At 45.2% G+C, this 11199-nt stretch overlaps 1 long non-coding RNA gene across 1 annotated transcript; it reads right to left on the bottom strand.

Annotated features, from left to right (window-relative positions):
* Nucleotides 1-702: 702 nt before the first annotated feature.
* LOC106806628 lies at nt 703-1216 on the bottom strand. The gene is made up of 3 exons (XR_001393568.1): nt 1162-1216; nt 873-903; nt 703-729 (listed from the first exon to the last, which is right to left on the bottom strand). It is a non-coding gene; the product is annotated as an uncharacterized LOC106806628 (long non-coding RNA).
* Nucleotides 1217-11199: the final 9983 nt, after the last annotated feature.

The raw sequence follows: 11199 nt of genomic DNA, 5'->3' as shown, positions 1-11199 counted from the left end.
GGATGTTTTGGATACCCCCGTCTACGTTGAGGAACGGTCGTATTTGCGCTCCCAGTTTGCAAACTCTGTTTAAACTGCGCGTTTGCGCTAACCGTAGTATTTCAGGTAATTATGAGGGAAAAAGTGCCGGTCAGGAGACCGGAGCTTCGTAGACGATGGTTCCCCGAGCAAAACTTGGTGTCATGCATATAACATACTAACCTTATGGCCAAAATAAACTCTATTTTTTCCCTGTTTTTTTTTTTTTTTTTTTTTTTTTTATTTTCCTATCCATTTCACTGCGCGTTGTCTTATAAAAGGTATTTTGAAAAGACATCCAATGTTGTTGAAGATCCCTCGCGATGTTGTTGACAGTTTCACCAATCTCCAAGCAACCGTGGGCAGCGTGGCCGCGACGCGGTAGCGGCGCAGCAAGATAAAAACATGTGACCGTCATCGTCACCACTTCGAGGCTATTTTGTTTGGGAAACCAGTCGGCGTTATGCGCGCAGAATGCCAGTTTCGTCAGCCTCTTCTTGTGGGTTTTAAAGCAAACGCGCGTGAAAATGGGAGGCAACTAGAGGTTTAATTGTCATAAGGATGTGATTATGCTGACACGAAAGTATTTGCTAGTCTAGTACTGGAGAAATAGCGTTTCGGATGTCTTGTGGAGCGCTTTAATTCGCGGCCCTAAATTGACGCTAGCCTACTAAAGCTTGTACCAACCAGGTCACTGCGACCTTTATTGACCTTGAATCATATTTCCCTTCCGGCTCTCTAACTCGGCCCCTAATTGACTAGCGCTAGCCAAACTATGGTAAACTTCACATCTTGGGGAGGAAGGTGAGGCAACCGTACAAAAACAGTGCAGCTGCGACATCATTGAACTTTACTTTGACCTTGATCATATTTCCCTTCTGCTCTCTAAACCTCCGGCCCTTAAATGAACCAGCGCTAACAAACGCAGGTCACATACGAACGCTTATTGACCTTTACCTTGACCTTAGATCATATTTCCTAAAGTTCTGCCTTTCTATAACTCGCCCTAATTGACCTACGTCACAAAACTTGTACTTACACATCTTGGGGAAAAAGTGTGTCGCATACCAAAACCAGGTCCCTAACGACCTTTATTTGACTCTTTACCCTTGACGCTTGATTATATTTCCCCTCCGCTCAAACTAACTCGGGCCCCTAATTGACCTAGCGCTACCAAACTTGCGTAAAACTTGCACATGCCTGGGAGAATGTGTGTCGCGTACCAAAACAAAGGTCACTGCGGCCGCTTATTTGAACCTTGACCTTGGACCTTGATCAATATTTCCCTCACTCTATAACTCGGCCCCTAATTGACCTAGGCGCGACCAACTTGTATACCTTACACATCTTGGGAGAAGGTGTGTCGGCGTACCGAAACCAGAGTCAACTCGCAACCTTATTTGACGCTTGACCTTGACCTTGACCTTCATCATATTTCCGCTTCAGCTCTATAACTGCTCCTAATTGACGCTAGCGCGACCAAATCTTCGATACTACACATCTTGGGGAAACACGGGGGAATACATGTAAGTGTGGCGACAACTGGCCCTTTCTAGTTTTATTATGCATTTATGCTTAAGCCCATGGGTTGGCTTCAAGTATATGCCTAGTAGCGACTTGCGGCCCCGGTATTTTGCCGCAGCGCACAGCTCGCGGCGGAGCGCGCGCCCCAACGCGAAATACGCCGCCCCCTTTTGTCCCCTATAGACAGAATATCTGAAGAGCAGGGTCTGAAAACGCGGCGCATCCAACGCGACATTTCGGATCGGACGCTATGAGGCCATCTCCAAACGGCCCCTAAACTTTTTGGGTGGCCAGGCTCATGGCTAAGACGTGTGCTCACTACAAGTAAATCTGTCAAATCAGCAATAGACGCGATCCGCTCATCCTGGCCGCTACGCGATGAACGTGCCGCTTCTGCCGAGTATAGCGTTACGTCTATCACAGAGGTTTGAACGAAGACGGTAACGGCGCTCCACGTGGGCTGGCAGCCGCTAGATGCATCTATCTCCAAAAGCGCCTGGCCTCGTACGTGCGAGGTTTTATCAACCTCTTGACCCGCGCGGCTGCCCGTGCGACGGCACGTCGTGCGAGCACTGCTGCGTGGCGTGGCAGTTTTTACACGTACTAATGCGCTATTCATTTTTATCACCCGCCACACTGACACACAAATGATATATATCACATGTTTTTTACGAAAGAGCCGCGGAGCGAGACATTCAGCGCTCCCTCCTCCCCGGCACCACGAGGTGCGGCCGCGCACGGCAAAGTGCCTATAGTCAACAAACTGGCTTCGGGAGTTTTTTGCGCCGCGTGTGACCTTTCGTAGTAACATAAGATTTTGTATTTATTTAGCATTCACTTTTTATTGAACGCTGCAAGTGCATGCTTCTGTGTCCCGGTGCTGCGGAAGCATTGAGCATGATATAGATACTTAATTAAGCTCCGTGGCGGCGAGCGAGCGAGAGAGAGAGGAGAGAGAGAGAACAGACGCGTGGGGAGCTGCGAGAAAGAGAAGAAAGGAGTGGAGAACGCCAGATAAGGTACGAAATATAACGCCAGGTGACCGGTACGNTCTGGTTGAATGGAGCTGTGTAGCTAGCTGAATTAAAAATTAACATCTCTCATATCAATCAAAAAAATGTATATTAATTATGTAGACAAATTAGATGTCATATGTTAGCGTGCGTGATAGTGATTACTCCAGCAGAAAAAATTACTGTGAGTTTGTGCTCTTATAGGCCATAAAACAGCAAAAACTTTTGCTTGCGCTCCGAAGATTTGCAAAAATTAAATATGAAGGTGTTGCCACAAAACAAGCGCTATACCAGTTTACATGATGTAAATTGTTCTAGACCGGCGTTACTCTATCTTGACATGTAGGCAATGGTAACATAGTGTAGAGACAGGGTACCTACCGGTCGATGGCGAATGATATGAGCGAGAATCGTATGCTAGGCCATCCTTAAAAAATTATGTTTGCTGTCCTCCGACCGATCCACGAAAATAGCCGCGACCCGAAAGTTTTGTTTGACATTTTTGGTTTCATATTTTTTTTTTTATAGTTAGACTGAAACAGAGATGTGGGTGTTGCAGAATTGAGGCCAGACTTAAATAAGCTGATTAGTGCCGGCACACACGAGCAAAAAATGACCCTAACCTACCTAGCCCACTAAAAATCATGAGGTCGGGGGACAGGCCGGGATGATGAATTTTGTTGAGGATGGGCGGCTTGTGGAGTGTTGACACTGTTTGCCCTCTAAGGCTGTACGGGGATTACTGGTTAGGCGATGTTTACGCTGGCGTTGGTGGTTGACAAAAAAAATAGAAATCCGAATCGATCGTAGAGACTGCTCAGGTTTGCTGAGCTGCTCTGTCACGTGTTACACGCTCGGTGCCCCGCTGGATGCTCGCTGTGTTGTGTGGGCTGACGCGAGCTAATATCGATCGCACGAAACCGACACGAGAGGCCCGCGAAAACTAACGATCACTCAACTTTTGTTGGCGCGGGAGGTACATTTAATGTGCGACAAAAAGTTTTCTGTTTAAATGGAAATTCAAATCTTACTAGAATATGTGTTTGACTTGTGTAGAATGCCAATGCATACTTGTTGTATTCTATTAACTGATAGCGAGAGTACAGCGTTTATTTTTAAGCGGGCGGCCCGAATCGGCGCTCGCGCTTCCAGGCGCGCCCAGGTAAATGTGTGCATGTTGTGCGCGCTAGTCGCGCTATAAATGTGGTTGAAATGGCGCAGGCCAAGGTCTGTGTGAGGTGACGCGGATGTGTCATCAAAAGCGGCCGGTTCGAGCGAGTGGTGGCTTGGGTAGTTTTCTGTCAGTAGCAGTTGGTCATGGGTGGTGTAATGGAGTCGCGGAGGCCCTGATGAGTCTCTATTCTAGCCAACTTGTTTCAGTAGCTAATGAGAATGCACTGTTCGATGGACAACCCTTTCGCAGGGCTCGTTTTTAACAGTCGTCGGTCGTCCGCGTGCGACAGGATTTTTCTAGGCAAAATAAAATTGCTTTCGTGCGTTGTCTTGGTGCTCAATCTCTATAAAAATGTCTATTATTCATAAGTAGGACGGCAGCCCGAGAGTGCTTGGAGAAGGTAGACGAACTAGCGAGTACCATATATCTTAGGTATTGGGAGTTATAGGGTGTCACACTATAGGACTTATAGAAGGAGTGCGATTCTGGCAGGTCCCCGTTGGTATAGCCAGGGGACCGCCCCAAAAGAGTGATTGTAAAAATGGAGGATCTACATATAGAGTGTATGGTGACAGGTTGCAAGTAAGGTACGAGGCTGAGGATAATGCTGAATGTACAGGTCAGGCAACATATACAGCAGATTGGTAGGTGCTTGTATAGGGCCGCCTGTGACCTCAGAAAGGGGGGTAAATGAGTTGGTAGGCGGTGAGGTAATGGGAGCGTTATTGCAGGGGGTGGGTGNTCATATCATTTCAAACAATTTTACTAGACACCACAACAGCAATAAGTAGCCAGCATTTAGCGCTAAATTAACACACGAATCGTACATCGAGCGGGCCGCACGGAAAGAAAAAAACACAACATCACTCACGAGGAACCAAGCAAAATTCAATTTCAACCAAATAACGATTAAATACACATTTTTCAGGTACTACTGCTCTAACCAGACGCATGCACGGCACCACGCCACGACCACTCGTAGAGTTTTAACAATGAAAACAACACGCGTAGATGCCGCACAACGCACACACAATTCCCTTTCTTAGCTCCACTCCCCTTACTCTCGTCTCTCTCCTCTCTCGCTTCGCCATGTCGCGCGTCCCGCATCTTCATTAGGACATTCTCCGGCCACGTCTCATCCATCTTCACTCTGAGTCCTCGCTCAGATGCATCTTAAGCTCCCCAGCATCTAGGGGCTTGGATCCATATTCCTGGATCCTACCAATTGTTCTTGTTCTTGGTTGCTCTATCTTCTGCCTTTCTACTTTCAGCTTCTCGTACTCAGTAACTTCGTTGGTGCTACAAAAAAAAAAGAAAACGCCAAACGGTTCTTCAAAAAATCCGGCTTTTAGTCAACAGAGGCAAAAGTGAAGCATAGTTTTGGACGATACGAGGCCGAGCTGTATCTCAACTACACACAAGACAGCCTCTGGCGCCGTATGTATAAGGCTGTACGGTTAGGGGCTGTTAGCAGGCGCTCGTATTGAGCCTTCAGTAAATGGCCACGGGCACGGGCTGGCCGTGGCACTGAAATCACGTTGATTTCCTGCCTCGCCGGTTCTTTTCCTAGTGGCTTAAACAACACAAAAATGTGCGGAAATCTAAAGCTTGCTAATCAGCTACTGATGCGCCTGTGGCTGCGCGAGTCAAACGCACCATGTACAAACGCAAACGCAACCACAAGTACAATATCCCAACATAACGCTTTCCCTTCTATTACTCCTGTCTTCTCTCTCTCCTCTCTCTCTCCGTCTCCTCCCGAGCAGCTGGCCTGCGCTCTGGCTAGCCACTACCGTCTGCTCTCGCCCCTCTCTCTCATCCTCTCTCTCATGTACACTTCCTCATCTCTCTCTTCTCCCTCTCTCTCTTCCTCTCTCTCTCCCCGCTCCTCTCTCTTCTCCCTCCTCTCGGCGCCGCTCTCCGGCTTCTGGCCTCTGCTCCTCGCGGTCTTGGGTCTGCGCTGGGGCCTACGCCCACACTATTCCGACGCTCCCACATAGGCAACACGAAACCCGATATCGATCGCGGCAACGCAGGAATGTGACCGAGCCAATATTGCAACAAAAACCACTAGAGCAGTGTCACAAACGGGGAAAACGCGGAAAATGCGCAATTTATTCTAAACTTTGTATCGTTCAGAACTAAGTTTCATTCATTCTAAACGCAGTCTTTGGGCTCTCCTAAAATAAACCAACCGTTGTCTCTACGATACTCCTACAGCCGAGATCTTGAGCGTGATCACGCCTCCACCAGCTCACGCCGCCTCTCGCATGCACAATATCACTATCATGTCTCGCCGTTTTGCGGTCCTACGGCTATCGTTTTTGCCGTCGCCAGACTTGGATGCGATATAATTGATGCATATATGCCCAAATTGGTACTCTTACTACACCATATAGTAACTGAGCTGCGCTTGTAGAGACTCTACTTTAGAAAAATTGCGGCTCCATCATGGACGGCGCATAGCCGTGCAAGGAAAGATAATGGCAGATAATGGCAGAAAGGCGATGCCCCCGAAAGTCAACCGTGATAACATAAACGCCGTTCATGCAGAAAGTTATCGGCGAAAAACCGAACTCTCACGAAGCACCTTTCTTAACTCCGCAAAGCCGAAGAAGGATAGTGAATATTGGCGAGGTGCCGTGAGGCCTGTGGAGGGGAAGTTACGAAGCCAATACTCAGCTAGAGTACGCTATTAATCAAGAGCGATAATACCTAGAGGTACAGAGAAAACCATGGAAATAGTGCTATTCACGACTACGATTATGTCTATCTTGCCTGCGAGTCGAAGAATAAGTTGATGTATTACGGCATAAGCAGAATTACTTTGCTCTCTAGAACAAGACCAAGCGCTTGTCAAAACGATACCCTAGGCGGAGCATATCGGCTCCTAACCCCTTCCCACATCAAAACGCACCTCGAATCACTTCGCCACTCCTACAACCCGGGTAAGGCATCTTGTGCTATCGTTTCCGTCACCCACTTGGAGGCTGATAATTGATGTCCATATTCCAAATTTGGTCTGTTACTACAATTAGTAACTGAGTCTCGCGCACTAGGTAGAAAACTCTAACTGGAGACAGCGCATCGCACATACAGATCGACGGCTTAGCCCGTGCAAGGAAAGAAGATAGGAAGACAATAGAGGCATAGACCTCGCGCTGCCCCTACACTTTCGCTCTGCGGAAAATGTCACGCGCCCCCTATGACTAAGCGCGGCGCAAAGCACCCGTCCAATAGTAACCATTAAATTTATCATAAGTGGGCAACGAACACCACGAACCATTCACGAAAAAAGCACCACACTACAGTTTAGTTAGATGCGTGCAGACTTGAATTCGAGTGTTGATATGGATCCGAGTATTATAAGAGAGAAGGTTTAGGAAGCAATGTCCGAACTATCATCTCGACCTGTTGCGCCAGTACGTTATCATTTGACAATCCTTGTCATGAGTTTAAGCGAGCAAGACAAGAAATTCCTGAGACTCTATTGGCGTATGATACCATTTGAAAATTATTCTAGACTCGCAGGCAAGTAGAATTAATGTATCCGTGCAATACACACTAATTACCACTGTTTTTCCGTATGATATAACTCTAGTATCTCATCCGTCATATTGGTTATTCAATTGAATCAAAGATGTCTAGGTTTTACTTTATATAGCCTTATTCTAAAGAGCCAAAAAGACTGCGCACGGCTGTAATGCCAATACCATAACCAACAATTATTCTAAAGACTCGCAGACACCACCACCGACATGAGGGAGAAGAGATTAAAAATAATGCAATCGCGCTAGTTTTTTTTTTTTTTAAAAACAACACCACGAAAAAATTAGCGCAACTTATTCCCGTTTTAAACTCTCGTTTAAAGTCACAAATCAACCACACTTTACTCTTGATTGGGAAATAGGGAGCTAATAATAATACACAATAACAACACACAATAAACACAACCAAAATCAAATTTAATAAGGGTAAGAAACGAACCAAACATGTGCAAATGCTGAAACCATGCACAATAAGCAGCCAAAGTAATATTGTCCGACACTTAAAATAAAGCTCTCTGCCCCGTTTATGTTGACAGCGAATTATACTTTATGTGGATTTCAACAGAATTATTAGGTTAGTAACCAAAAGTCTACCGATAATTGAAACACTAGAAATATAAAATACAAGGGCCATAACGCGTTGGTCGCCGGAAATAACGCTTACCACCATCTGCTAAAGCGTACGCTGAATAGAGAAGCAGTCTGTGAATACAACGACAAAATAAATAGTTGAGTAAATAACGGGCACACAAAGACCCAGACTTAAACGGATTTTGTGGAAACCGTAAAGTGGCTCTGGGACCAGCAAATTCACAATATATATGGAAAATTGCGAAAAAAATGAAATAGATAAATAGGAAAAAAATTTCTAATTGTGTTCAAAATAGAGTAACTACAAGAAAACAGCGTCCTGAAATGGTTATCGCCCGGAAAGCACTAATCGCCAGAACAGAAGAAGAGCAAGGCTCGATGTAGGCAGCCACTATCTATCTCGAGTCGGGTTTTGCGGCAAAAAGAAACGCAGATTTTCAGACCGTCACTATCAGCGTAGGGACATCTAGGAACAAGGCGGTTGGTTATAGCATTATCAAGGAAGACAGCTGAAGTAATAAATACATGCAGAAGAATTATTCAAGAAGTAATGTAATCTCGTAAATTTACAATTCACTGAATGACTACAACATGTTTTTTCAATGTTCAGCCATTGTAGCGCTCTCCGTCTTAAAAGCGCACAGGTGCGCATCCAAACGTGCTGAATTTCTCCAGTACGAGAGCTAGCAATAATTCGAGGCATGATGAATCACACTGCCTTGATGACAAATAGAACTCTAGTTTCCTACCCGATTTGACGCGCGTTCCCGAACAAGAAAGGAGGTGCGGAAAATAGGTAATCAGGCCGGCCAACGCATAAATTTTCAAGACAACATATACATCGAAGGTGGTGACGGATGACTTCAGATTTTTTATCGTTGGCTGCGGCCCGTATAACCGGCTGGTACCGCGGGCAGACAGCTGCGAGCGTTGCTGTGGAGATGTGGGGAAAACTGACAAAACTGTCAACCAAACAATGTGGAGGTATGTCAAAAAGAATAGTAGCGCTTTTTAAAAGACACGGCCAGTGAAATGGAGAAGCTAGAAGGTTTATTTGCCATAGAGATATTATTATGCAGTGACACGAAGTATTTGTGCTAGTCTAGGTACTGAGATAATTTAGCGGTTGAAAATCGCAATGTGGCGCTTTAATTACGCCCAATTTATAGTAAAATATAGGAAAAGTATATATGTATGATATCTGTAATGTAGAGCGTGCATCACAGTATTATGTGCGCCGCACCCTGAAGGGCGACGCGCGTCGTCGGTTGCAAGATACCGTGTGTTTTGGTGCGAGAGCGGAGAGAGAGAGGGGGGGAGCGAGGTGTTGCGAGAGGGGAGGCCTCGGCGGTCTGCAAAAAAAGCAAGCTAATCAAACCAACAGATGATGCACAGGGGTACGAATGTGGTTGGACTTCTTCATTTCAAGGCCTCTTGATTAAACAAAATCAATCACCACAAAAAAAGCAAATTGGCACTATATAACAATCGCGTTGGAACACACATGCTGTGTTATTTCTCTGGTGATCCCACAAAATGAAATGTTGGAGACAAACAATGGCATTTAGAAACTATATTGGGCGTTGCGATAGACGAGCATGCGCTAGGGGTGACGAACCAACATCAAAATTTAAAAGTGCCGAAAAACAAACGTGCCTGCACCACGGCAGCAATGTCAGTGCGCGACAAAAACAATTGACATTAACAATCCCGGAAAACAAATGATAGCAAACACTGAGTAGACGAATGCAACTTCAAGTAATCAAAAACTGCGTTTGCAAACAATCCTGCACAGGGGCAGACATGAAACAATATAAATGCCTCGCATGAGTATCACAATGGCTCATTTTAAAATCAAATGCGTGAAAGACTATGACTTAGCGGACAGCAGCCAGCGAGATGGGTCTGTGTCGCATACAAACAATGCCGTACAAATGATGCAGACAATAAAGGTTGATATCTATATGCGAGGACGCAAGTATCTCAAAATGGGCTCTAGGGTGGAGGAACACAAAAATGGGGGCTTTGAAACAAACTCTCGAGCGCGCCACAAACACACTAATGCACGAAACACATGCTGAACGGCGAACCAATGCAAACTGAAGCCCAACGCATTGACGATCATATACGATTGTAAATTGTATAATATATTAATGTTATATATTACATATAACTATATATTATATAATATATATGTAAAAAATACATATTTACAATGATCAACAACAACAATGCCGTACGAATCAATGCTGAACGAAGCAAGGCCCGATCACATATACTACACATTGTAATTAAGAAATTTTGTAATTGAATCAGAAAATGAAATTAATGTCTTTGGAATGGTAAACACTTAATTGGTGCAATTCTGAGATTGCCGCCAGGCAACTCGAAGAGAATCAAAAAATCACTCTGCGAAAGCTAAAATCACACGGAAGTGAGAAATTTAAAGATATACTGGCAATAATATAATATCGAATAGCTGGTAATGCTATATAATTATAGAGTTATGCTCTGTTTTAGTATTGATTTTCGAGTTTCGCTTGTCAGCAAATAACCAAACCCCGGAAACAAGCAGGCTATGACGAATCATTGAGGTGAGGGCAAGAAATATCGATAGGTTTTTCTGTCTGAGTGGCAGCACTCGGTGGCAGTAGAGTGCTGAATTGCTCGTGAAGATTGAGGCGAATTAACTGGTTTGTTCAGCGGATTTTCCGGCGAGTTTGATGGTTTGACGGCGACGGTTTGAAGGTTTTGGACCAGTGACAGGAAAGCACTCCACGGTTATTAACCCTACAGACAGACTAGATAGAGGTTTCATTGTGGGTTATTCGGACGCGAGGGACTTTGTCGAGGATTGAGAACCTTTTTCTTGAATTATAAAAGCAAGAAAAATGATGGTATGTTTTCGGAAAGCCCCTCACTTGTTAGGGCGCCCAAAAAGAAAGTTTGGAAACCCCGGTTAACTATTTTCTTAAAATAAAACTTGTTATGAGCTAACCGTCAAGTATTATTTGTTTTAAAGGTAATAAGGGCTCCTGTTGTTAGCGCACCAGTAACGCGCGTGCCCCGTAACCTCTCAGAGTGTTCTTTGGTATCTTCTACTGTCTGGCTTTCCCTCCTGCTCTTGCAATCCTCGGTTCCTACCGTTCCTCTGGCGTGGTAGTCTTTAGTATTGGTTTTGCGGCCCTTTGCAATTACCTAGCAGCAAGGACTGGTGACGTAGGAGAAATGAAATTACTACATACCGCTCGTTCCGTCTCCTTCGCTGGTTGCTGGTGTGTTTTAAGTATTGGCTTTGGCGGTCCTTTGCACTATACGGGTTCGTACAGCA

The sequence above is a fragment of the Priapulus caudatus genome, unplaced genomic scaffold (genome assembly GCF_000485595.1).
Source record: "Priapulus caudatus unplaced genomic scaffold, Priapulus_caudatus-5.0.1 Scaffold170, whole genome shotgun sequence".
NCBI classification, from domain to species: Eukaryota; Metazoa; Priapulida; class Priapulimorpha; order Priapulimorphida; family Priapulidae; genus Priapulus; species Priapulus caudatus.
Note: the sequence above shows the minus strand (reverse complement) of the source record. Positions and strands in the feature narration are given on the sequence as shown.